Consider the following 10,799-nt stretch of genomic DNA (forward strand, 5'->3'; position numbering starts at 1 on the left):
TCGCCTTGGCGGGCACAGGTAGTTGTCACGACTAACGAGAGACATAAGAAACGAATGGTGATAGACTATTCCCAAACTATTAATAGGTATACTCAATTAGATGCGTACCCTTTGCCTAAGTTTGATGAGCTTATCAATAAAGTATCTCAGTATAAGGTTTTTAGCACTATTGACCTAAAGAGTGCTTATCATCAGATTCCTATTGTTAAGAAGGATCAACCATATCCGGCCTTTGAGGCTGGTGGAAAGCTGTATCAGTTTTGCCGAATATCATTTGATGTTTCTAATGGTGTTGCTTGTTTTCAACGGGCAATGGATGCTTTTATAAGTGATAACTCTCTCTCTGACACCTTTTCATATTTAGATGACATCACGGTGTGTGGCAAATGAAGGGTGGAGCATGATTCTAATTTAGAAAGATTCCTTCAAGCTGCGGAAAAAGTTGGTTTAACTTTCAATAAAGAGAAGTGTACCTTTTCGACCACTGAGGTAAATCTACTGGGGTACATTATCTCGGGAAACAAGATTAAACCAGACCCAGAACGTCTGCGACCATTGATTGATTTACCTTGTCCTACTAATTCTAAGGCTTTGCAACGAGTTGTTGGACTGTTTTCTTACTATTCTAATTGGATTGCAAATTTTTCACAGAAGATCCGGCCTCTTATTCGGGTTACGACATATCCTCTATCATGGGAGGCCAGGACGTGTTTTGATAATTTTTAAAAGGATATCCTTGGAGCAGTTGTGCATTCTATTGATGAGCAGGTTCCTTTTGTGATAGAGACACATGCTTCTGATTTTGCAATTGGGGCTATTCTGTGATGCGCTATCAATTACTCATAAAAGACTGAGAGTTAAGAGAGTAACTAAAGGCTTTTATTAACAAAAGAATGAAGGTCTGCCTCGAGTGGTCGACCGGTCCAGAATACAAAGGGCTGGGGAGCAGTCACCTTTATACTAGGACTTGTGGGAGGAGTCAGCCGAGGCATGACCAGGCATGTACACAGTGGAATACAAACAGTGGTTTACCACATTCGCCCCTTGTTTAAAATTGAGTCCGGCGGGGTGAAGTGTATTAAAGTTAGTGTATTGGAGTCTCTCCGGAGGTCTTGTCTGCCGCTGTGATCGGCGTGGCGACGGCAGGGGTAGTGGAGCTTCCGGCGTCGAGTCCTGCGTAGGCTGTGGCACCGGCGTGTCGTCCTCGTAGATGTCGAGCGGGTCGCGGGGCCCAGGCCTGCCGTCTGCTGGGGCTGGATATCGGATCGTGGGGGGCGGTGGTAGTGAGTAGTGGGTTACTGCGTCCCCCGAGGGTGCAAGGTCTCTTATGGAGACTTTGTCCTCCCGCCCGTCCGGGTATGCAATGTAAGCATACTGGGGGTTGGCGTGGAGGAGGTCGACCCTCTCGACCAGGGGTTCCGTTTTATGGGCCCTCACGTGTCTTCTCAGTAGGACCGGCCCTGGGGACGTCAGCCATGGCGGTAGCGATGTCCCCGATGTGGACTTCCTTGGGAAGACAAACATTTTCTCCTGAGGGGTGGCGTTAGTGGCAGTGCAGAGCAGTGACCGAATAGAGTGGAGCGCATCGGGGAGCACATCCTGCCAGCGGGAGGTTGGAAGGCCCCTAGACTTTAAGGCTAGCAGGGCGGCCTTCCAAACTGTCGCATTTTCTCTTTCCACCTGTCCGTTCCCCCGGGGGTTGTAACTGGTGGTCCTGCTTGTGGCAATACCCCTAGTCAGCAGGTACTGACGGAGTACGTCGCTCATAAACGATGAGCCCCGGTCGCTATGGATATAGCTGGGGAAACCGAACAGGTTGAAGAGGTCGTTCAGACATTTAGTGACCGTGGCACTGGTCATGTCCGGGCAGGGGATGGCGAACGGGAAACGGGAGTACTCATCAATAATATTGAGGAAGTACACATTGCGGTCGGAGGAGGGGAGAGGCCCTTAAAAATCAACGCTCAGGCGCTCGAAGGGGCGAGTGGCTTTTATCAGGTGGGCCCTGTCTGGTCTATAAAGGTGCGGTTTGCACTCAGCGCAGACTTGGCAGTTCCTGGTCATGGTCCTGACCTCCTCAATAGAGTAAGGCAGGTTGCGGGCCTTGATGAAGTGGAAGAACTTGGTGACCCCCGGGTGGCAGAGGTCATTGTGAAGGGCCCGCAGTCTATCGATCTGCGCGCTGGCGCAGGTGCCACGCGATAGCGCATCCGGGGGTTCATTGAGCTTCCCGGGCTGGTACAAGATCTCGTAATTGTAGGTGGAAAGTTCGATTCTCCACCTCAAGATCTTGTCATTTTTGATTTTGCCCCTCTGCTTGTTGTTAAACATGAAAGCAAATGAACGCTGGTCAGTGAGCAGGGTAAATCGTTTTCCGGCCAGGTAGTGCCTCCAATGACGCGCAGCCTCCACAATCGCCTGGGCCTCCTTCTCAACAGCGGAGTGTCTGGTCTCCGGGCCTTGGAGGGTTCGTGAAAAGAAGGCCACGGGTCTCCCTGCCTGATTGAGGGTAGCGGCCAGGGCAAAGTCGGACGCGTCGCTTTCCACCTGCAAGGGGATGGATTCGTCCACTGCGTGCATGGTGGCTTTGGCAATGTCCTCCTTGATACGGTGGAAGGCTAAGCGGGCCTCTGCCGTCAAGGGAAAAGAGGTGGACTTGATTAGCGGACGGGCCTTGTCCACATAGTAGGGGACCCACTGGGCGTAATAGGAGAAAAACCCTAGGCACCTCTTCAGGGCCTTGAGGCAGTGGGGCAGTGGGAGTTCCATAAGGGGACGCATCCGGTTGGGGTCGGGGCCGATGACTCCGTGTTCCACAACACAGCCAAGGATGGCGAGGTGGTTTGTGCAGAATATGCACTTCTCCTTATTATATGTCAGGTTCAGGGGTTGGGCGGTGTGGAGGAATTTTTCGAGGTTTGCGTCATGGTCCTGCAAGTCACGGCCGCAGATGGTCACATTGTCCAGATATGGGAAAGTGGCCTGCAGCGCATTTTGATCTACCATCCGGTCCATCTCCCTTTGGAAGACGGAGACCCCGTTGGTGACGCCAAAGGGAACCCTAAGGAAGTGATTGAGGCGGCCGTTTGCCTCAAAGGCAGTATACTGGCGGTCCTCAGGGCGGATAGGGAGCTGGTGGTACGCTGATTTCAGGTCAATGGTCGAGAAGACGCGGTACTGCGCGATCTGGTTGACCATATCAGCTATGCGGGGGAGTGGGTAGGCGTCCAGCAGGGTGTAGCGATTTATTGTCTGGCTGTAGTCGATGGCCAGGCGCTGCTTCTCGCCGGTCTTAACGACCACGACCTGGGCTCGCCAGGGCTGGTGCTGCCCTCAATAATCCCTTCCTTCAGGCGCCGCTCCACTTTGGGTTTAATGAAAACCCTGTCCCCGGCACTGTATCGCCCGCTCTTTGTGGCGATGGGCTTACAGTCGGGGGTGAGGTTAGCAAACAGTGGGGGGGGTTGACTCTGAGTGTGGAGAGGTTGCACCTGGTGCGCGGCGGGCAATTTGGAAGCTGGTGGCTGCGGACTGTGAGTGGGGGTAGGGGTCCACCGTACGCTATCGTAACACTTTTAAGGTGGCACTGAAAATCTAACCCCAGCAGGACGGCAGCGCAGAGGTCGGGCAGGACCAGAAGTTTAAAATGATCGTACACAGTCCCATCTACTACGAGTGTCACCACGCAGTAGCCGCCGATGTCCGCCGACTGGGACTCGGAGGCCATAGAATTCCGCTGGTGCGCAGGCAGGACTGGGAGAGAGCAATGCCGCACCGTGTCGGGGTGGATGAAGCTCTCCGTGCTCCCAGAGTCAAAAAGGCACATTGTATCGTGACCATTTACCTTAATGTCCATTGTGGAACTGGCCAGCTGGTGCGGTCTCGCTTGGTCCAGTGTAACGGATGCCAGCGTAGCGGTCGGTGTATCAGATGAGGCGGTGTTGGGGGCCTGCTGCGCTCCGGCTGTCATCCAAGATGGCGGCGTCCATGATCCCCATGTGGCTGGAGGCGTCCAAAATGGCTGCTGTACCGGTGGTTCGCACATGGCCGGGGAGGCCCAAGATGGCGGCCCGCATGGCCCACACACGGTGCTGCTGGGGTTCAGGGTGGCTTTGGCCCTGCAGACGCTAGCGTAGTGTCCCTTCTTCCCGCAGCCCGAGCAGATCGCATTTTTCGCCAGGCAGCGTGCTCTGGGGTGTTTTGCCTGGCCACAGAAGTAGCATTTCTGGCCTTGGGGCACTGCTGTCTGGCTTTGGGACACTGCTGCGGTAGTTGGGCCGTTGCTGGGGTGTGGCTGTGGTGGCACGGCGCTATGAGGCGGTCCTACCGTGTCCCAGGCTGTCATTCCCCGCGGCGTCCATGGTGCAGAGGAGTAGGCATCCATGCCCCGGTAGGCTGCATCCAATGATAGTGCGAGTTCAGAGGCCTTGTTGAGGTCGAGGTCACTCTGCTCCAACAGTCGCTGTTGGGTGTAATTGGATCTGTGGCCCACTACAAAAGCATCCTGGATAAGTTCCTCTGTGTACACGGCGGCTTTTACATCCTTACAACCATAGGCCTGGCCAAGCACAGACAGTGCCTGAAGGTATTCCACGGTCGATTCCCCAGGTTGTTGTTTACGACTCCCCAGAAGGTGCCTGGCGTACACTTCGTTCACTGGGCGCGTGTACTGGTCCTTGAGGAGCTTGATAGCGTCCACGTACGAGGTCGCGTCTTGGATGACCGAGTACACTCGGTGGTTCACTTTGGAGGTCAGGACATCCAGTTTGTCCTCGTCCGATTTGATTGCTGCGGAGGCGGTCAGGAATTTTTCGAAACACTTAAGCCAGTGAGTAAACTTGGTGGATGAGTCCGCCTCCCGGTGATCTAAGTCCAGGCATGCTGGTGTAAGGATCTTCTCCATTATAAAAATGTTGTTAATAAAATTGAGGCGCTATCAATTACTCATAAAAGACTGAGAGTTAAGAGAGTAACTAAAGGCTTTTATTAACAAAAGAATGAAGGTCTGCCTCGAGTGGGCGACCGGTCCAGAATACAAAGGGCTGGGGAGCAGTCACCTTTATACTAGGACTTGTGGGAGGAGTCAGCCGAGGCATGTCCAGGCATGTACACAGTGGAATACAAACAGTGGTTTACCACACTCTGAACCAAAATGGAAGACCTGTGGCCTTTTTCTCACGTACCTTGAGCAATAGTGAAAAAAGGCATTCTTCAATAGAGAAAGAGGCGTATGCAATAGTAGAAGCACTGCGTAAATGGAGACATTATTTATCGGGGCGACATTTTACGTTGGTAACTGATCAAAAGTCTGTGTCCTTTATGTTTGATGTCAAACATTTTGGAAAGATTAAGAATGATAAAATAATGAGGTGGAGGATTGAGTTGGCATGTTACCATTTTGATATAGTTTATCGTTCGGGGAAGGATAATGTTGCTGCTGATGCGCTGTCGAGGGCTTATTGTTCTGTGATTCACGGAGATACGCTTATTAATCTTCACAATGCCTTTAGCCATCCTGGGGTTACGAGGATGATACACTTCGTACGCAGTAATAATTTGCCCTTTTCAGTTGAAGACGTCAAGCGGATGACTTCATCATGTTCTATCTGTGCTCAGTGTAAACCGAATTTCTTTAAGCCTCAACGAGCTCATCTTATAAAGGCTACTTCTCCTTTTGAACGTTTGAGCGTCGATTTCAAGGGGCCTCTTCCTTCAACTACTCAAAACCGATATATATTTACTGTTGTGGATGAGTTTTCAAGGTTCCCTTTTGCTTTTCCTTGCGCAGATGTATCAGCTGCTACAGTTATCAAATGTCTGACTCAACTTTTTGTCATCTTTGGGATGCCTGCGTATATCCATTCGGATCAGGGAAGTTCTTTTATGTCTTCCCAGTTGAAGGAATTCCTCCAGAGTCGGGGAATTTCTACTAGCAGAACTACCCCGTATAATCCCCAGGGTAATGGACAGTGCGAATGATACAATGGGGTGATCTGGAAGGCAGTTATGTTGGCTTTGACATCCCGGAACCTTAAGAATACACAGTGGGAAATGGTACTGCCTGACGCCCTGCATTCCATTAGATCATTGCTTTCAACGGGTACTAATGTGACCCCCCATCAAAGGCTCTTTAACTATCCACGGAGATCTACTACAGGATATTCGGTACCTTCATGGCTTACTATGCAGGGACCTGTGCTGCTTCGACGCCATGTTAGATTGTCAAAATATGATCCTTTAGTGGAGGAGGTGGAGCTGTTGGAGGCAAATTCCCAATATGCTCATATTCGATTCCAAGATGGGAAAGAAAGTACCGTTTCAATTAAAGACTTGGCTCCTTGTGGTGGCCAGCCCTCTTCTGAGGATATTAACAATAGTCATGATTCAGATAATGTGGATGCTGTTACAGATACTACGAATATTTCCAATCCGACTGCAGATAATTATACTTCTATTAGTCAGCCCTCGATGGATGTTCATGACCGTCCCAGTTTACCTCCTGATGGGATTTCTAATCCGGAAACCGTTGAAAATCGGGATATGGATAGCATTCCTGCAGGAGATACTTCTGTGTCTCCTGGTGTGGGAGGGCAAGGAATTTCACCAAGGTTAAGAAGGTCGACACGAACAAGATATCCGGTCGACCGATTGAAAATGGACTTTTAAATTGATAGTAATGTTTTAAAATTGTTGAAATATTATATTATATTGTTTTAGTTGAGAGATACTTAAAACTTATGTGCAATGTTATTATTTGTTGTTGCTCACTTAGTATTGTGTCATGTTGAATAGTTTTATTTTGTCTGTGCATAGTTTTAGTTGTAAATAATTAATTATAAATTGTGAAGGTTATTTAGGTTGGAGTATTTTTTAAAAGGGGGGTGAATGTGATGATTATTCTTTATGTTTAGTAAGAAGTATTGTGATTGGTTATTTGTTTCCTGCCTTGGGATATATGCTGTAATCTCATTGGTAGTTGATGTCATGTGATTTGTGGTGGCCATCTTAAATTCAGTTCTTTCCAGCCTTTAGTTGGGACTGGGTGTTGAAGATGTGCGACCAGATTTTTAAGTTAATAAAGCCTAGATTAGAAAGGCAAATCTATTCTTTATTTCAGCCATAGAATCATTATTTGCAACGCAATAGCACATTGCAATGGAATATCACTTTGCAATATAAAAGTCATTTGCAGTGGTACAGAACATTGCAATGGAATATCATTTTGCAATATGACGGTCATTCGCAATGCAATAGGACATTACAATGGAATAACACGTAACAATATCGTAGTCATTTGCAATGCAATAGAACATTGCAATGGAATATCATTTTGCAATGTAATAGTGCTTTGTAGTGGAAACTTCCTTTGCAATGGAAGCAGGCTTTGCATTACAATAGTCATTTGCAATGAAATTGCACTTTGCAATGGAATATTCCTTCGTAATATATTATTCATTTGAGGTGCAATAGCAGAAAGCAATGTAATATCACCTTGCAATATAATAGTCGCTTGCAATGCAACAGAACATTGCAATGAAACATCATTTTGAATATAATTGTCATTTGCGATGCAACAGAACAATGCAATTGAATATCCCTTGGCAATATAATAGTGTTTTGGAGTGGAGTCTGCCTTTGCAATGGAATCTGACTTTGCTCTATGTTCGTCACATAACAATCACGTAATCCTTTGCAATGCAGCAAGACATTACAATGGAACATCAATTTTATTGTAATAGACATTTGCAATGCAATAGAACATAGAGATGGAATATCACTTTGCAATATGATAGACATTTGCAATGCAATAGCACATTGCACTGGCATATCACTTTGCAATATAATTGTAATTTGCCATGCAACAGAACCTTATAATGGAATCTCATTTTACAATGCAACAATCATTAGAAATGCAGCAGGACATTACAATGGAATACCACTCAAAAATATTGTAATCATTTGCAATGCAATAGAACATTGCAATGGAATATCGCTTTGCAATAAAATCATCATTTGCGATGCAACAGCACTTTGCAATGGAATATAATAGTCATTTGCCGTGCAATGGAACATTGCAATGGAAAATCATTTTGCAATATAACAGTCATTAGCAATGAAATAGCACATTACAATGGAACACCACTTAACAATATCGTAGTCATTTGCAATGCAATAGAACATTGAAATGGATAATCAATTTACTATAACTGTCATTATCAATGCAACAGGACATTAGAATGGACTATCATTTTGCAATATATCAATCATTTGCAATGAAATAGGACATTACAATGGAACACCACTTGTAGTGTCCGAGTATCAATAATACACGGACTGCAGAAGAACAATGAAACAGGTATTTACTGAACAGAGGGTAAACTTAAGACTGACGTACAGAAGCCTGCTATGGCTTTTTATACAGGTGTGGTCACTGCCGGTATTGCAGTATAAATCAGTTCTTCTCTTAAAGGTACATACACAACACCACATAAAAATATCGTAGTCATTTGTAATGCAATATTTCATTGCGATAGTTTATCACTTTGCAATACACTAGTCATCTTCAATGCAGTAGTACATTGCAATGGACTATCATTATGCAATATAACAATCATTTGCAATGCAATAGGACATTACAATGGAATACCACTTAACAAAATGATAGTCATTTGCAATGCAATAGCACATTGCAATGGAATATCACTTAGCAATATAATTTTCATTTGAAATGCAATAGCACATTGCAATGGAATATCATTTTGGAAAATAAAGTCATTGGCAAGCAGTAGAACATTGCAATGGAAAATCCCGTTATAAAATAATAATCATTTGCAATGCAATAGCACATTGTAATGGAATATCACTTTGCAATATAATCCTAATTTGCAAGGCAATAGATTATTAGGACGGAATATATATTTGCTACATAAAAGTCATTTGCAATGCAATACCACGTTACAATGGAATATCATTTTCAAATCAAATCAAATCAAAATCAAATCAACTTTTATTGTCATTTTATTGTCATTGTTAGTGCACAAGTGCAGTACAACGAAATGTAGGCTTGCGGCTCCCGAGAGTCCTGAGAGTATCCCCAGTATACAATAGTCATTTGCAACGCAATAGAACCTTGCAATGAAATATCACACTGCAATATAAGAATCATTAGCAATGCAATAGGACAGCAAAGTGGCATAGTCGTTAGCACTGTTGCCTCACAGTGCGAGGGACCCGGGTTCGAATCCTGCCTCGGATGACTGCCTGTGTGGGGTTTGCACATTCTCCCCATGTTTGTGTGGGGTTTTATCCGGTGCTCTGGTTTCTTCCCACAATCCAAAGATGTGTGGATTAGATTGATTGGCCATGATAAATTGACCATTAGTGTTAGGAAGATTAAAATATACAGGAATAGGGTGGGATATGTGTTGGTGTAGGGGTTATGGGAATCGGGTGGGATGTGGCTTGATGGGCCGAAATGGCCTCTATTTGCATTGTGGGGTTTCTGTGATTATAATGCAATACCATTTTAAGATATCGTAATCATTTGCAATGCAATAGCACGTTGCAATAGAATTTCATTTTGCAATACAATAGTCATTTGCAATGCAAAAAATATTGGAACGGAATATCTGTTGGCAATATCATAGTCATCTGCAATGCAATAGCACATTGTAATGGATTATCGCTACTCAATATGATCATCATTTGCAATGCAATAGCACATTGCAATGGAATATCGCTTTGCAATATAACCGTCATATGCAATGCAATAGAATATTGCAATGGAATACCACTTAGCAATATAATTGTCATTTGAAAAGCAATAGAACGTTGAAATGGAATTTCATTTTGGAATATAATAGTCCATTTCAATGCAATAGAATATTGCAATGGAAATTCCCGTTATAATGTAATAGTCATTTGCAATGCAATATCACATTGTAATGTAATATCGCTTTGCAGTATAACCCCCATTTGCAATGCAATAGCACATTGTAATGGAATATCACTTTGCAATATAATCATAAGTTGCAATGCAATAGAATATTAGGATGTAATATATCTTTGCTGTATATTGAGTTCTTTGCAGCCGAGAGCGAGAGTCCCGAAGGCTGTGTTGAATGCCCGGTGCCAGGGTTAAGGACATCTCCTCTGGACTGGAGAGAAACTAGGAGTGGGAGGGGGAGGATCCAGTTGTCGTGGTCCATGTTGATACCAACGACATAGATAGGAAAAGGAAGGAGGTTCTGCTGAGGGAGTTTGAGCAGCTAGGGGCCAAATTAAAAAGCAGAACCACAAGGGTAATAATCTCTTATTACCTGAGCCACGAGCGAATTTGGCTAGGACAAATAAAATTAGAGATTTAAATGCGTGGCTCAAAGACTGGTGTGGGAGAAATGGGTTTTGCTTCCTGGGACACTGGCACTAGTACTGGGGCAGGAGGGAACTGTTCCATTGGGATGGGCTTCACTTGGCCAGTGCTGGGACTAGAGTCCTGGCGGATCATATAACTACGGCTGTAGAGAGGGCTTTAAACTAACTAGTGGGGGGGAGGTTCCTAGAGAGCAAATAATAAAAATGACAACAGAGAAGGTCATAGACTTAGGTAGCAGTGGGGAAATTAAAAACCAGAGCGTGTCAGGAAGGGGCAGAAGGTATGGAGTAAAAGGTAAGGTAATAAAAAGGGCAAAAGCAGGAACTAAGTGTCACAAAACATATTTGAAAGTTCTCTATCTGAATGCACGTAGCATTCGTAACAAAATAGACGAGTTAATGGCACAAATGACTACATATGGGTA

Source organism: Somniosus microcephalus, unplaced genomic scaffold, assembly GCF_052327205.1.
Source record: "Somniosus microcephalus isolate GS21.2 unplaced genomic scaffold, FLI_Smic_1.0 unresolved_chr5, whole genome shotgun sequence".
Lineage (NCBI taxonomy): Eukaryota > Metazoa > Chordata > Chondrichthyes > Squaliformes > Somniosidae > Somniosus > Somniosus microcephalus.